Source organism: Bubalus bubalis, chromosome 1 (genome assembly GCF_019923935.1).
Source record: "Bubalus bubalis isolate 160015118507 breed Murrah chromosome 1, NDDB_SH_1, whole genome shotgun sequence".
NCBI classification, from domain to species: domain Eukaryota; kingdom Metazoa; phylum Chordata; class Mammalia; order Artiodactyla; family Bovidae; genus Bubalus; species Bubalus bubalis.
Genome location: NC_059157.1, coordinates 201,548,239 through 201,566,333, shown reverse-complemented (window position 1 = coordinate 201,566,333; position 18,095 = coordinate 201,548,239). Strand labels below are relative to the sequence as shown.

The 18,095-nt window shown below is 40.0% G+C and overlaps 1 protein-coding gene across 1 annotated transcript in view; it reads right to left on the bottom strand.

Annotated features, from left to right (window-relative positions):
• The window catches only part of KCNH8 (potassium voltage-gated channel subfamily H member 8), a 482,250-nt gene that overhangs the window by 18,376 nt on the left and 445,779 nt on the right, over positions 1-18,095 (bottom strand). The window lies entirely within an intron of this gene.

The following is an 18,095-nucleotide window of genomic DNA, read 5'->3' as shown; positions in this document are numbered from 1 at the left end:
GTTCTAACTGAGTTAAAGCAGAGACTTTTCCTTCACACAAAGAAAAGCCAAGAAGTGAACATCACAATGAGAAAGGCTGACCCAGAGGGGCCCAGAGTAGCACTATCACGGACCATGGGACCGGAACTCTGCGTCAGGGCTCCAAAAGGAGTCCTCTTTTCATCATTGGCAGACATCTTCCCCAACGATAATTTTTGATAATGGGGCTTTAAATAAAATACAGAGTCTCCTAACAAACTCCTTAATAAATGCTAATTTGAACACAATTCTTCCTCTCTAAGGCTGAGGAGATTCAGTTTAGAAAGCGAACTTGCAGATCGCCAGCTGAGACCAGCACAGGTCTGTAGTAATACTCTTGCCACCTGATGTGAAGAGCTGACTCATTGGAAAAGACCCTGATGCTGGGAAGGATTGAAGGCAGGAGGAGAAGGGGACAACAGAGGATGAGATGGTTGGATAGCATCACTGACCCAAAGCACGTGAATCTGAGCAAACTCCAGGAGATAGTGAAGGACAGGAAAGGTTGGTGTTCTGCAGTCCATGGGGTCATAAAGAGTCAGACATGACTTAGCGACTGAACAGCAATACATACTAACGATCTGATCTGACTTTAAAAATACTTTGAAAAGGTCAGTAAACTACCAGTGACTTGCCCGAATCTCTGTCTCTCTTTAATACTTTAATCACTTTATTTGTCTTACAGTGACTCTTATTTTTTCTTGTTGCTGCTGTCCTAAGATTTGAAAATGTTAACATGTGGAAGAGTCATGCATGGAAACATGTATGGGAAAACAAATATAGGAAACATGTGATTTTCTTGGAATAAGCATATGGTATATTTTATCAGGCTTTTTTGAAAAGCTCTTTCTGAAGTTATACTATCCTAAAATTATCTGTCCACAATTTAATTGAGTCCGATTTAAGCATATATCAGGTCTTGATGTGGGCTTCTGATATTTCAGAGAAGAAATCTTTTCAATGCAGACCAGGGATCATCTGCTTGGAACACTAACCCGAATGGGCTGGGACTGAGGTCTTGTTTCCAGGCCTTTCTTTGCCATTTGCTGCATGTGTGATTGTCTCTGGGCCTCAGTTTACTCATCTGCAATGGCAGCATCTCCAGTGTCAGGATTTCTAAAGTCTCTTCAAACTCAGAACTGAAATTCCATTTTCCTCCTCTATTCAATGTCCTAATGCCTAAAAGAGTTAAAATGGACATAATACATGATCCAAGCATCTTTTATTCATTCATCCACCATAAATATGCGTCTACCATGTGCCAATCGATAACAAAGGAAAAAGCAGATAAAGATTCTTGTCCTCCTAAAATTGACTTTTTAATGGGTAAATGGATAAATACAATGAAAGGGGCTTCCCAGGTGGCTCAGTGGTAAAGAATCTGCCTACAATGCAGGAGACACAGGAGATGCAGGAGATGTGGGTTTGGTCCCCGTGTGGGAAAGATCTCCTAGAGAAGGGAATGGCAACCCACTCCAGTATTCTTTCCTGGGAAATCCCAAGGACAGAGGAAGCAGGTTGGCTATGGTCCATGGGGTCGTAAGAAGTCAGACATGACTGAGCACAGACACACACACACAATGACAATGTGGATAAATAAGCCATAATAGAGGTTTGATAGGGTTATGAGGGAAGACAAATTTGGAAGTAAATTTGGGGAGAGGAGGGATGATATTTTTAAAAGCCTGGCCAAGGAGAAGCTCATGAGGAAACTGACATTTGAGTGCAAAGGAAAGAGAGCCTGTCCATGCAGATGTCTTGGGAAAGAGCTCTCTGAATGAAGAGAAGGAATACAAGACCTTGAGCTGCTTTCATGAACTGAAACTTTACGATATTTAATAGACAATAGCTGTTCTGGAAGAACCATCTGTAGGACACTGGGGTCGTTTGTCACTGTCTTTGAGAAGCTGGGTGAGGAGGGCAGAGGCAAAGGGAGAATCATGATGATGCAGTGTCTGGATCTCACATCACATGAGGAAAGTTTCAAGGACGGCAGCACATTCAGAGCAGAGGAACACATACTATAGAGTGGGGAGGCAGAGACGCATCAGCTACCTTCAAACATTAAAGTGTTTTCATTTAAAAAGGACAGTTGAATAGCTTTTCCCATTCTAATCAAGAGCAATCCTGGGTAGGGAAGATTCCCCTGGAGAAGGGAATGGCAACCCCCTCCTGTATTCTTGCCTGGAGAATCCTGTGGACAGAGGAGCCTGGAGGCTACAGTGCATGAGGTCACAAAGAGTGGGACACGACTGAGTGACTGACACTTGTTAATCAAGAGAAAAGGAGTAGGAAAACGAATAACAGGTTTTACAGTCATAGCCACTAAATACAGAGAAGAGGTTTCTAATAGCTAAGGCAGCTGAGAGTGAAGTAGGCCATTGTTTGCGTGGTTTGCTATCATTAGGAATATTTGAAGAATTTTTAAAAATAGAGATGCGCTATAGGTTCAAGAGTCTATGGTCAGCTACATGAAAGGTTATTTTAAAAATATTTATTCATTATTTTATACATTAATTTATTAAACATATTTATAATTATATAAAACCGTACTTTCAGAGAATTTGAAAGCACAGCCAGGTTTGGGAATCATTGCTGTGGATTCCCCTGGGGCATGGTGAGATTCTTACTACAGGAAACATTCAGACAAGATAACTTCTTGCCAGTAACCCTGGGAAAAAAATTCCCACATTGGGTGAGAAGTCAGAGTAGGTGTCCTCTAACACAGCTCTCAATTTTCAGATTTCATGAAATCACCACATTTTGAAACTACATTTGTATTGAGGTGAAGTTGCTTAATTATTTGTTTCAAGATAATTCTTTTATGTTATTTTTAATAATCGATTATTTCAAATTCTACCCTATCCTGTGATCCTGCATGCCAAGTCGCTTCAGTCAGGTCTGACTCTTTGCGACCCCATGGACTGTAGCCCGCCAGGATGCTCCGTCCATGGGATTCCCCAGGCAGGGATACTGGAGTGGGGGGTCATGCCCTTCTCCAGGGGATCTTCCCAACCCAAGGACTGAACCAGCATCTCCTGAGACCCCTGGATTGCAGGTGGGTTCTTTACAGCTGAACCACTGGGGAAGCCCATCCTGTGGTCATATAAACACAAAAAGGAAATCTGACTAATTTCATGCTGATTTATGTATCTTGTGTTTATTTCTAATTGTGCACAAGTGAGCGGGAAGTGCTGCTCCTCTTTTCTCTAGACGCCTTATTGTTTTCTAATAAAATGATTGAAAGAAAAATCAAATTCTCCCCAAATTCATGTATATTTATTTTCTAATCCTGAACACTGAGTTACTTGAGACAATGGGCATTCTCTATTTTACTTCAATAAAGTCAGAATACTTTTGTGTGGGTTTCCCAGGTGGAGCTAGTGGTAAAGAACTCACCTGCCAATGCAGGAGACACAGGAGACATGGATTCGATCCCTGGGTGAGGAATATTCCCTGGAGGAGGGCATGGCAACCCACTCCAGGATTCCTGCCTGGAGAATCCTAGGGACAGAGGAGCCTGGTGGGCTACAGTGGGTTGCAAAGAGCCGGACACAACTGAACTGATGTAGCACATAAAATCAGAATACTTGAAAAAATTATTTATTTACTTGGCTGCACTGGATCCTGGTTTGTGGCATGTAGGATCTAGTTCCTTGACCAGGGGTTGAACCCGGGTCCTCTGCATTGAGAAAACGGAGTCCTAACCATGGACCACCAGGGAAACCCCAGAATACTTTTATAATAATAATTTTGAGGCAATTCACAGAATTTTTTGGGTGCATAATTCAAGTTCTCAAGAGTATTGTGCTCTATTTGGGGAAGAAAGAAATGTGTGCATGAAAATAATATAGAACTACATAAAACAAATACGGAATGGCAAGGTTAGAAACAGGTGTTGAAATTGAGAAGAGGGACTTAGGAAGTGGGATTCAAGGAAATTCACAGGAGATTGAAGGTAGAATGAATACTAAAGGAAGTGGAGCCTTTTGACAGATCTGAGATCTTCTCATTTTTAAAAAGGGAAAATTCATGATAGCAGGGAGAAAATAAGAAAGAAAAGGGCTTCATGCAATCCCTTCCAACTCTAAGATCCTAAAAAAAAATACTCCAACCTTAGTCATAGCTGTTGGACTGGATTAATTATTGAACTTAATTCTCCTATTGATGAATGAAAAATGGCAGAGCTAAACATTTCTGAAAGATTTCATCAACTTAGAAACTTTAGGAGATATGGGGGTCAAACACTTATATCCATTTTCAAAAAACAACCAGTAACTCTGAAATTCTCAGTTAGTGGTTTGTTAGTAACCAGCCACCACCAACTGGCTTCTTTCTGGCAATGAATGTTAATTACTTGTTTAATTCCCATAGAACATTTTTGTATTTGTTTGCCTACACAGTAGCTCATTTTACTAACTACTTCTATTTGTATCTCTAAAATAGATCCAGTTTCCAGTGACCCTGTATGATGTCCATCAATAGAGCCATTGGCTCTTTGGCTTCTGGCTGGGCTTGGCCACTGAAGAACACCGTCACCTCAGAGGGATGCGAGACAGGGAGTCAAGGTGTGTGACTCTCTGGTGCTTCCTTGAGGGTTGAGCTGCGCACAGAAGGCACCAACCAGACCCTGGCTCCTGGGAGGTGGCCTTCTCGATTCAGCTTTCTCCAACTCAACAGTCTGTAACCATTCTCCACTCTGGCTCCTTGGACCTAGGAGAGGTAGTGAACTTCTGTAGATGTTGCCCCAGGGTGGAGGTGGTGGTTCCATCCTTTGTGGGTTCCCTACCTACTAACTCCTCTGTAAAGACTCCTTTGTCCAACTCATCTCAAATTCTGCTTTGGAATGTGGCGTTGGTCTCACTTGGACACAAATGTCATATCCATTTAGTCCCTCCAATCAGAGATGAGAAGAGATCCATATATAAGTAATCCCAGCAAAGAGGGCAAAAATAATCTCCAAAAAATACATGCATTTAAAATCCAGAGTTTACAGGACAAACTTTTGAGTGGTATACTTTTTTCCTTTAGAGAGCCTCACTATCCTTTAGTGTTTAATTAATTTACTTATTTACTATCAGTAAAACTCTCATGAGAGCTATGAATCTGCTTATGCACATTATGCTTATGCTTGAGGACTGGAAAATAACCAAAAAATATTAAATCATTAATTAGTTGGATATATCTCAATTTAGAAACCTGTGTTCACAAAATGTAGCTTTAACATCAGCAATACATATGTATGAAAATGAAAAAGCAGAAAGGTTTTGCCAGCAGTTTAAATGGACTTTGTTTTTCTATGTCAAAAAGTGAATGTACAACCTTTCTTTATGTCTCGTTTTTTTTAATTGTTTATTTAGTTTAACTGGAGGACGATCACTTCACATGTTGTGGTGGTCTTCCCCACACGTCGACATGAATCGGCCACAGGTGCGCCTGTGTTGCCCACTCTGAGCCCTCCCGCCTCCTACCCACCCCAGCCCCCTGGGTTTTCCAGAGCACTGGCTTTGGGTGCCCCGCTTCATGCGTCAAGCTTGCCCTGGTCATCCGTTTTATGTTATGGTCAAGTACTGTTTATTTATGATCATGATGAGGAAGACGAGAGACTATACGGCCAGCTCTTGGGATGGTCTGGCAATTCTGTCAGTGGGTTTCAGCTGAACCAACGGGCAATGAAAAGGTGAAATGATGCCACACTAAATCAAGACAAAAGCCTGACTTTGCCACAGGGTGGACTCGTGCGGGCTTTCTAAAGTGAACTGCTGCAGAACCCCACGTTGCCACAGGCGTCTAGAGACGTAGTGAAACAGCTCTTTTTAAACTGAAGTATTATTGGTCTATAATGTGTTTATTTCAGACGTACAGCAAAGTGATTCAGTTATATATATATATATATACACATAAATGCATATACCTGAAATTATGGCTGTACACCTGAAATAAACACACTATAAATATATAATTGAATATACATACATATATACATTTGAATATGTATATTCACATTATACATATGAATTTTTTTCAGATTCTTTTCCATTATAGGTTAGTATAAGATATTGAATACAGTAGGTCCTTGCTGCTTATCAAAGTAAAGCAACTCTTAATTAAAGAATGACCTGTTATTACAATTCTATTTATTTCACTGAGAGAGACTTCACTGATCTAGTGACTTTCTCAAATACAACCTAGAAAACAACCGCGATTCTCTCTCTGTTTTCAGCAGAAAATGTTTCATATCTGTATCTGTTTACTTGGATACTGTATGACACGTTTAACTGGGGATATACTGGCATTTAACCTTAAGCAAAAGGAAAGAGGAAGTGAAAGTCCCCTGTCTGGATGCTGTGGTAGATTCTACTGGTGCTCGCCAGTATCCAGTTTTCTGTTACTCCTGGAGAACACAGAAGATTATACTTTTTATCTCTTGAAATTAATTTCATCCACAGAATTAATTCTGGTTAATGAAATGTGCACAAAAGTGATGTGTATATCTTCTGAGCCAAGATAAGCATCTCTGCTCCCCTCTTCAAATGGAACATAGCCGATCAACGGCAACCCAGGAGTCAGTGTCCCTCCCGGTAGCTAGTATAAGGCGCCTTGCTTGAACGAGGGATAAATCTGAACCAATGAGGTTTGGAGTTTGTCTGTTGCCTCAGCATTCTTTACTCTGTAACACTGCCTATCTGAGAATGGTGGAACTCTGATATTTCAGAAAAAGTTACTAGACTCTTTTGAGTAAGTTGAAAATGAGGAAAGAAAAGTTAAAAGAAGTTGATGTTACAAAACACAATTTGAAACCGGATGTATAGTTTCTGTGACTATTACAAAATCATCCTTTAAAGCCTTGGGACAATACTGGACCTATAGAGATTACTGGAATAGCTATTTTGCAAGAACATAATCTATGATCCAATTATGAAATATGATGCAAACACAGCCTTGTCTCAAAAGAAGATGCTTTTCTGTTGGTCTCCATAGCAACAAAAGCCTGGACTCTAACAGGCCAGAGGCCAAGTTACTATAAATAGACTTCTCAAATCTCTCATAATGTCACAAGCCAATTCATTATAATAAAATCTCTCTCTCTCTGTCACTCTTTGTTAATACATGTTTATATCCACATACCTGCTTTGGGCAACATACGAAATGTACATCCCTTCATGGATCATAGCCTTGAAATGGAAAAGGGCTTGTGTGACTCAGTGAAGTTATAAGCCATGCAGTGCAGGGCCACCAAAGGTGAATGGTCAGAGGAGCGAGTTCTGACAAAACGTGGCCCACTGGAGAAGGAAATGGCAAACCACTCCAGTATCCTTATCTGGAAAACCCCATGGACAGGATGAAAAGACAAAGGACATGACACTAAAAGATGAGTCTCCCAGGTTGGAAGATGCTACTGGGGAAAAGCTGGTGGCAATTACTAACAGCTCCAGAAAGAACAGAATGGCTCGGCCAAGCTGGAGATGACGCTCAGCTGTGGATGTTACCCGGTAGTGAAAGCAAAGTCTGATGCTGTAAGGAACAATATTGCATAGGAACCTGGAATGTTAGGTCTATGAATCCAGGTAAATTGGACGCGGTCAAACAGGAAATGGCAAGAGTGAACATCAACATCTTAGGGATCAGTGAGCTATTAATAAAATGGATGGGAACGGACAAATTCAATTCAGATGACCACCATATGTACTATTGTGGGCAAGAATTCCTTAGAAGAAATGGAGTAGCCCTCATAGTCAACAAAAGGGTCTGAAATTGCACCCAAATACTGGGGTGCAATCTCAAAAATGCCAGAATGATCTCGGTTTATTTGCAATGCAAACCATTCAACATCACAGTAATCCAAGTCTGTGACCCAACCATTAATGCTGAAGAAGCTGAAGTTGACTGGTTCTCTGAAGACCTACACCACCTTATAGAACTAACACCAAAATAGACGTTCTTTTCATCATAGAGGATTGGAATGCAAAAGTAGAGAGTCAAGAGATACCCAGAATAACAGGCAAGTTTGGTCTTGGAGTACAAAATGAAGCAGGGAAAAGGCTAACAGAGTTTAGACAAGAGAACAACTGGTCATAATACATACTTTTTCTTTTTAAACAAGCCAAGAGACAACTCTACACATGAACATCACCAGATGGTTAATATAAAAATCAGACTGATTATGTTCTTTGCACCAGAAGATGGAGAAGCTCTATACAGTCAGCAAAAACAAGACCCGGAGCTAACGGACCTTCCCAGGTGGCACCAATGGTAAAGAACCTGCCTGCCAATGCAGGAGACGTGAGACACTCAGGTTCGGCTGCTGGGTCAGGAAGATCCCCTGGAGGAGGGTATGGCAACTCAGTCCACTCTTCTTGCTTGGAGAATCCTATGCACAGAGGAGCCTGGTGGGCTACAGTCCACAGGGTCGCACAGAATCGGACTTGACTGAAGTGACTTAGCACACACATGGAGCTAACTGTGTTAGATCATGAGCTCCTTATTGCAAAATTTAGCCTTAAATTGAAAAAGTAGGGAAAGGCACTAAGCCATTCAGGTATGACCTAAATAAAATCCTTTATGTTATATGGTGGAGGTGATGAATAGATTCAAAGGATTAGATCTGATAGATTCCCTGAAGAACTATGGACAGAGGTTCATAACATTGTACAGTAGGCAGTGATCAAAACCATCCAAAAGAAAAAGAAATGCAAGAAGGCAAAGTGGTTGTCTGAGGAGGCTTTACAAATAGTTGAGGAAAGAAGAGAAGTGAAAGATATGGGAGAAAGGGAAAAATATGCCCAACTGAATGCAGAGTTCCAGAGAAGAGCAAGAAGAGGAAGAAGACCTTCTTCAATGAACAATGCCAAGAAATAGAGGAAAACAGAACAGGAGAGACTAGAGATCTCTTCAAGAAAACTGGGGGTATCAAGGGAATATTTCATGAAAAGATGAACACAATAAAGGACAGAAACAGCAGGGACCTAACAGAAGCAGAAGAAATTTAGGAAGAAGTGGCAAGAATACAAAGAACTGTACAAAAAGGTCTTAATGACCGGGTTAACCACGATGGTGCGATCACTCACCTACAGCCGGACCTCATGGAGTGTGAAGTCAAGTGGGTCTTAGGAAGCATTACTACAAACAAAGCTAGGACAGGTGACAGAATTCCAGCTGAGCTATTTCACACCCCAAAAGATGATGCTGTAAAATACTGCACTCAATATGTCAACAAATTTTGAAAACTCAGCAGTGGCCATAGGACTGGAAAATGTCAGTTTTCATTCCAGTCCCAAACAAGGACTATACAAGGTCAGTTTTCACTTCAATCCCAAAGAAGGAAAATGGCAAAGGGCGTTTCAATTACTGTGTATTTGTGCTCATTTCAAATGCTAGCAAGGTTATGCTCAAAATCCTTCAAGCTATGCTTCAGCAGTATGTGAACACAAGAACATCCAGATGTACAAGCTGGGGTTTTGAAGAGGTGGAGGAACCACAGATCAAAATTCCCAACATACGTTGGATCAGGGAGAAAGAAAGGGAGTTCCATAAAAACATCTACTATGCTAAAGTCTTTCACTGTGTGGATCACAACAAATTGTGGAAAACTGTTAAAGTAATGGAAGTACCAGACCACCTTGTCTATCTCCTGAGAAACCTGTATGCAGGTCAAGAAACAACAGTTAGAACTGGACATGGAATAATTTATTAGTTCAAAATTGGGAGGGGAGTACGAAAAGGCTGTTTATTGTCACCCTGCTTATTTAACTTCTATGCAGAGTACATCATGTGAAATATCAGACTGGATGAATCACGAGCTGGAATCAAGATTGCCGGGAGAAATATCAATAACCTCAGATATGCAGATGACACCACTATAATGGCAGAAAGCAAAGTGGAACTAAAGAGCCTCTTGATGAGGGTGAAAGAGGAGAGTGAGAAAGTTGGCTTAAAATTCAACATTCAAAAAACTAAGATTATAGCATCTGGTCCCATCAATCTCTTCATGGCAAATAGATGGGGAAAAATGGAAACAGTGGCAGGTTTTATTTTCTTGGGCTCCAAAATCACTGCAGCCATGAAATTAAAAGACACTTGCTTCTTGGAAGAAAAGTTATGACAAACCTAGACAGCTTATTAAAAAGCAGAGACATCATTTTGTCAAAAAAGGTGCATATAGTCAAAGCTATGGCTTTTCCAGTAGTCATGTGTGGATGTGAGAGTTGGACCACAAAAAAGACTGAGCACCAAATAATTGATGCTTTCAAACTGTGGTGTTGGAAAAGACTCCTGAGAGTTCCTTGGACTGCAAGGAGATCCAACCAGTCAATCCTTAAGAAAATCAACCTTGAATATTCATTGGAAGTACAAATGCTGAATGCTAAGAGCCAACTGATGCTAAGAGCCAACTCACTGGAAAAGACTCTGATGCTGGGAAAGACTGAAGGCAAAATGAGAAGGGGCAACAGAGGATGAGATGGTTAGATAGCATCACCGACTCAAAGGACATGCATTTGAGCAAAGCCCGAGACATAGTGGAGGACAGAGGCACCTGACGTGCTACAGTCCATGGTGATGCGGGGTTAGACACGACTCAATAATTGAACAATAACAACAGATGCAAGGTAGAAACCACCACAGAAGTCAGCTGGTGAAAATTTTACTTGAAATGAACTTTAAGCAGGTACAAAAGCAAAAATCAAGGATGTTTTGAGAGCATCACAAGGAGACCTGAAATAAGAACAGGAATAAATCTTGGTATATAAAATGGGGCAAAACCAAACTCAGAATAGCATAAGCTAAAAATGGTAGATAAAAATTTTGGATAACATCTGAAAGAGGCTTCTTCTTTAGCCCAGTGCTTTCCATTTTGTTCCAAGCTATACTAATAGGAGACAAAATGTTAATAGTTATTTTGTTGTTAGAGTGATCCATAACCAAATGCACTTCATCAATATAGGCTAAAGATAAGTTATTGATAATGTAGTTTCTTTACTGCAAGAATTCAGAGTCTTAGTATGCTAATGACTAGTGCGCATCTCTAAGAATATGAGTTAATTTTAAGTAAAATATACCAGATGTACTCAACCAAGGAGGAATTGTTCTCTAAGTTTTATTTTAAATCATCTGAAAAAGAACAAAAATGTTCAAGTATTATATATGCTTTTGGAATTATATAAAGTAAGTGAGGAACCTCCACTGCTTGATCTATGTAATTGTTTTATTAGGCAACTATGATAAGTGTTTTGAACATATTTAAAAAACTATTTCATAACATAAGAAGGCCACAGTAAGTGAAAACAAGCAGACAGGAGATAAATGGAAAATAATAAGTAAAAAAAAGAGTTAAATCAAACTATATCTGTGCTCAGGCTCTCAGTCACGCCCAGCTCTCCGTGACCCCGTGTGACCCCTTGCGACCCTGTGTGACCCTGTGCACTGCAGCTCGCCAGGAGGCTCTGTCTATGGAATTTTACAGGCAGGAATACTGAAGTGGGTTGCCACTTCCTACGCCAGGGCATCTTTTCCGACCCAGGGATCTAACCTGCATCTCTTGGGTCTACCTGCATTGGCAGGTGGATTCTTCACCACTGAGCCACCTTGGAAGACAAAATCAAACTATATAAATAATATAAAATATGAATGAATTAAGCCATCTAATCAAAATGTAAATATTTATAGACTGAATAAAAATCAAGATTCATTTATAAGCTGTCAACACAAGACACACATTAGATTCAAAGATATAAGTAGGTTGAAAGTAGATGGATGAAAAAAATATCATACAAACAACAACCACAAGAAAGCTGGAAAAGCTATATTAATGTCAGATAAAACAGATTAAAATTTTTTTATTAGAGATAAAGAAGAAATGTTTTGTGAGACAGGTGGTAAACTTTATAGGAAATTTAAAAAATCATATATATATATATTTCTAATAACAGAGCATTAAACACATAAAGCAAAAAAATCAGAATTGAAAGAAGAAATAGACAATCAGCAATAACAGTTGCAGATTACAGTATCTAACTTTTAATAATAAATAGAACAATTAGATCAATAAAGAAATGGAAAACTTGAACATACCAGACCTATAGTCATAGACCTAACAGATATCTATAGAATAGTCACCCAATAACAGTATAATACACAGTCCTCTCAAGCACAAACAATATTCTCCAGGTAAGACCATATGCTATGTCATTAAAGAAACCTAAATATATTTAATAGGATTAAAATCATAGAAAGTGTCTTCTCCAGTTGGAATGAAATAAGAAATTGCTAATAAAGAAAAGTAGAGAATTCTCAAGTACATGGACATTAAATCACATTACTAAATAACAAATAGTTCAAAAAATAAATCACAGGAGAAATTTAAAAATAATTTGATATAAAGGAAAATGAGAATATACTAAAGTTTATGGGATATAGTCAAGCAGTGCTTAGGGATAAATTTATAGTAATGCCTATCAAAAAATAAAGATCTAACACCAACTACCACCTTAAGGTCCTGGAAAAAGAACAAACTAAATTCAAAGAAAGCAGAAGGAAGGAAATAACAAGGATGAGAGCAAAAAACAATAAAAACAGAGAACAGAGATGAGGGAAAATGGCCAAAAGCAAACAGAGCTTCATCTAGATAAAAAAGGACATGACTGAAATTACTAAAATCAGGAACGAAAGAGGAGACACTACCACCAACATTACAGAGATGAAGAGAATCATAAGGAACTACTTTGACCATCATAGGCCAACAAATTAGATAACTTAGGTGAATTAAACAAATTTTTGGACACAAAGTACCAAAACTAATTCAAGAAGGAGTAGAATATCTAAATGGAGATAGAAGTAAAGTGGTTAAACTAGTAATCAAAACACTCTCCACAAAGAAGAGTGTAGGATCAGATGGCTTCACTGGTGAATTATACCAAATCTTTAAGATTAACAGAAATTCTTCATGAATTCCATAAACATAGAAGAGGTGGGAATATTTCCCGACCTGTTCTGTGAGACCAATATTATTCTGACACAAAAACCAGACAAAGATATCACAGAAAAAAGAAAACTGCAGACAAATAATTTATGAGTGTAGATGGCAAAAATTATCAGCAAAATACTGGCAAATTGAATCCAGAAATAGGTAAAAGGGATTCTACACCATGGCTAGAGGGATTTATTTTAGGAATGCAAGGTTAGTTCAGCATCCCCAAACCATTAATTAATGTAATATACCATTTCAGTAGCTGCTGCTGCTAAGTTGCTTCAGCCGTGTCCGATTCTGTGTGACCCCATAGACGGCAGCCCACCAGGTTCCTCTGTCCCTGGGATTCTCCAAGCAAGAATATTGGAATGGGTTGCCATTTACTTCTTCAATGCATGCATGCATGCTAAGTCACTTCAGTCGTGTCTGACTCTGTGCGACCCCGTAGACAGCAGCCCTCCAGGCAAGAACACTGGAGTGGGTTGCCATTTCCTTCTCCCCCATCTCAGTAGAACAAGGAACAAAACCAAACAAACACATTATCATCCAACAGATGCAAGAAAAAGCATTTGACAAAACTTAACACTGTGATAAAGACACTCAAGAAATCAGGAACACAAAGGTGTTTCCTCAACATGAAAAAGGGAACTCATGAAAAACCAGCAGTTAACGTCATATTCAATGGTGACAGACAGAAAGAGTTCCTTCCCAAGAGAAGGCACAAGGCAGGGATATTTCTTTCCATTTCTATTCAGTGTTGTACTGGAAGTTCTAGGCAAGGCAATTAGGGAAGAAAAGTTAATATAAGGTATTTAAATTGGGAAGGAAGAAATAAAAGCATCTCTATTTCTAGAAGGCATGATCTTATATAAAAATTTTCCAAAAAATTCACCCTCAAATTATTAGAACTATTTAAAAAGCTTGGTAAAGTTGGAGAATGCAAGATGAGCATGGAAAAATCAGGTGTGTTTCTGTGCACTATGAGTGAACAACCCAAAAATAAGTTAAGAAAACAATTTTACTAATAATAGCTTCAAAAATAATAGAACTCAGGAATACATTTAACCAAGGATATTTGTACACTAAGAACTACTGTTGAAAAATTAAAATACTGTTGAAAGAAATGTACATAGATCAATAGAATAGAATTGAGATTCCAGAAATAAACCCTAATATCAATGGCAAGTGTCTCATAGGTGTGCTAAGATGGTTCAGTGGGGGAAAACTGTTTTTTTTACAAATGGTGATGTGATAACTGGACATCCACACACAAAAAAATTAAATAAAATTCAGCCCATTCATCAACCATATGGAGAAAGAAATGGCAACCCACTCCAGTATTCTTGCCTGGAGAATCCCATGGACAGAGGAGCCTGGCGAGCTACAGTCCATGGGGTCAGAAAGAGTCAGACACTACTGAAGCGACTTACCACACACACACAGACACACACAACCATATACAAAAATTAACTCAGATTAAAGACCTAAATGTAAGAGCTCACACTATAAAACTCTTAGAAGAAAACAGAGGAATAAATCTTCATGACCCTGGAATAGGCAATGGTTTCTTAGACGCTACCTTAAAATCACAGAAAAAAAAGCAAAACAATTTGGCAAAACTAATACAATTATGTAAAGTTTAAAAATAAAATAAAAATTAAAAAAAAAAAGCAAAACAGATAAAATGGATATCACCAAAATTAATACTTTGTGCTTCACAGAAAAACGTTAAGAAAATGAAAGGACAACTTACAGAATGGGAGACGAAAACTGTACATCATAACTTGCTATCTAGAATATACAGAGAACACTCCGAACTCAATAATCAATAGACAAACTAGTTTTAAATTGGGCAGAGGATATAAACTGACAGTTCTCCAAATACATGCAAATGGCCAGTAAGTACAGGAAAATATGCTCAACATCAGCAGCTCTCAGGGAAATGCAACTGAAAACCACATGAGATGCCACCTCACACACACAAGAATGGTCATAATAAAAGAAAATCAGATAAATAAAAGTTGTTGTGAGCAACTGGAGAGCTTGGAATCTTCATATGCTGCTAAGTGTACAGTGCATCTGCCGCTCTGGGGAAGTCTGGCGGCTGCTCAAATGTTCCACAGAGTTGCCAGAAATTCTTCCTTACTCAGGAGAAATGAAAACATGTGCACACAAAGTCAGAGAGAGAAAACTGTCGTATGTTAACGCATACATACGGGATCTAGAAAAATGGGCCGGAGGAACCTGTTTGCAGGCCAGGCGCAGAGACGCAGAGAATGGACGCATGCGCACAGCGCGGGAGGGAGAGGGCGGGCGGACCGAGAGGGAGCCCGGACGCATGCGCACGAGCACAGCTGCGCTGCGCTTGGAGCTCAGGCTGGCGCTGCGACGGCGGACACGGGAGACGGCGCGTGGGAGGGAGCCCCAGAGGCAGGGGACTGTGACGACGTACGGCTGACTCCTGTTGTACAGCAGAAACCAACACAGCGTTGTAAAGCAACTATCCTCCCATTAAAAATAAAAAATAGAACAGCAGACTCAGTGGACTACCCATCATACTGTGATGACCATCTGTACCTGGTTGAAATCACTCGGGGAGGACAGAAATGAAATCCTTTCACACACATTTTTCTTTTAAAGTCCACACAAAACTTTTTCTGAGTGTTTTATGAATGCTCATAGCGGCATTATTCTTATTGCCAAAGAGTGGGTACACCGCAAACGCCCATCTAGCAATGAATGAATAAATAAAATGTGGAATATCTATATAATGAAACCTATTATTTGGCAAGAAAAAGGAATAAAGTACTGGCATGCCACAATGTGAGATGAAACAGCAAAAACATGCTCAATGAAAAGAGCCAGTCACAAGGGGCCATAGTGCACGATTCCATTTACATGAAGTGTCCAGAGTAGGCGAGTGTACAGGCGCGGAGTGTGGGTCAGCGGCGCGGAGTGTGGGTCAGCGGCTGCACGGGGCTGAGGGGTGGGGAGCCACTGGTGTTGGCTGTGTGGGCAAACTTCCTTTGTGGGGTAACGAAATGTTCAAAAATTTATTATGGTGATGCATGCACAAGTCTAGGAATATACTAAAAGGTCTTGTGTTTAACACTTTACTTAGTTAATTAGGCCCCACTGCACAGCATGCAGGATCTCAGTTCCCCAGCCAGGGTCTAAACCTGTGCGCCCTGCAGGGGAAGCCTGGACTGCCAGGGACGTCTTAGGTTGTAACTTTAAATGGATGAATCCTACGACATGTTAATCATATCTCAATCAAGTTGTTTCAAACCTGGAGTTAATAAAAAGTAGGAGAAGCCAGACTTCTGTCTCAAAAAAGTCAATATAAATTGTTGTTTCTACAAAGCTCACTTTTTTTGTTTCAGTTCAGTTGCTCAGTGGTGTTTAACTCTTTGCGACCCCGTGGACTGCAGCATGCTAGGCCTTCCTGTCCATCACCAACTCCTGGAGTTCACCCAAACCCATGTCCATTGAGTTGGTGATGCCATCCAACCATCTCATGCTGTGTCATCCCCATCTCCTCCCACCTTCAATCTTTCCCAGCTTCAGGGTCTTTTCCAATGAGTCATTTCTTCGCATCAGGTGACCAAGGTACTGGAGTTTCAGCTTCAGCATCAGTCCTTCCAATGAACACGCAGAACTGATCTCCTTTAGGATGGACTGGTTGGATCTCCTTGCAGTGCAAGGGACTCTCAAGAGTTTTCTCCAACACCACAGTTTGAAAGCATCAATTCTTTGGTGCTCAGCTTTCTTTATGGTCCAACTCTCACATCCATACTTGACTACTGGAAAAACCACAGCTTTGACTAGATGGACCTTTGTTGGCAAAGTAATGTCTCTGCTTTTTAATACGCTGTCTAGGTTGGTCATAGCTTTTCTTCCAAGGAGCAAGTATCTTTTAATTTCATGGCTGCCATCACCATCTGCAATGATTTTGGAGCCCCCCCAAATAAAGTTTCTGTTGTTTAGGCATGTATATATTTCATTCTTCTTAATTTAGTTAAAGCTCAAGTTGCCTTAAAATGGCCCAATATTAACTGACTCCTTTATGTACCTACAAGAAAAATACTAAATGTGGCGAGTAGAGCATTCTAGCCAAGCTGCACTCTGCTAAGGATGATTTAACAAGTCACCACATTTTCTCACTTTGCGAACGAAGGTTTGACCATGGTCATCTTTCTGTTAAGTTTGGCAGGTTGTTTTCTGCCTAGTTTTATCATCATTTTGCTGTTTATATGTTTAGTGTAATGTCAAGTAACGGTCAAGCATTATTAACGGGCATATTGGCTCTCTTTGCCCTTTAATCTATAAGTGTTACAGAGTAAGTGTTCTTTACAGTAAATCAGTGACACCATTACTTCAAACTGTTTTAGCTAAAGTAAGATGCATTGAAATGTAATTTTTTTCCCTATCATTTTCGATACTAACTTGATAGTGAGCATCTTCATAGCAAAAGGAAATCCCAGGCGAAAGCAGTAATTTTCATAATGAGGTATGTTTCCCTTAATTCATTTCATTTTATTCCATCAGCATTGACGAATTCTATCAGTCTGCATAGGGCACTGTTGGGTAGCAGGGGTGTGGAGTCTAACTTGAGTCACATTTGTTGACTAGAAGCATGTCCTTGCATGAGGGAAGAATGATCATTTGACCATTTATTAAAGGAAGACACTGTGTTTGGTGCTTTACATAGAGTCTGAAGTCCTTACAACACTCCTCTGTGACAGATTGTATTATTAATATTTAATAGACGACAGAGCTGAATGTAGGGAAGGGGAACACTTTGCTGAGGTCACGGAGCTAGTTCATGAATAGGGATCTAGAGGCCGTTCTCGCTCCAAACTTTCTCCCTTTCTCTCTGTTGTGCGTGATGCGTTACTCCTGCTGGGTGGGCACACAGCTTCTGTTGGTAGGCCTGGCCGTGGGGTCTTTCTGGGTCACCCAGATTTCAGAGACGAGGAAGCCCTCTGAGCCTGACCTACAAACCCTTTCAGAAGCAGAGCATTCGACTGACACGGCCCCTGCCTCCCACCATGGGGTTTTGTTGTTATTTTTAAACAGTTTTCTTAGCATGTCACCATCTCACTGCTGCAAA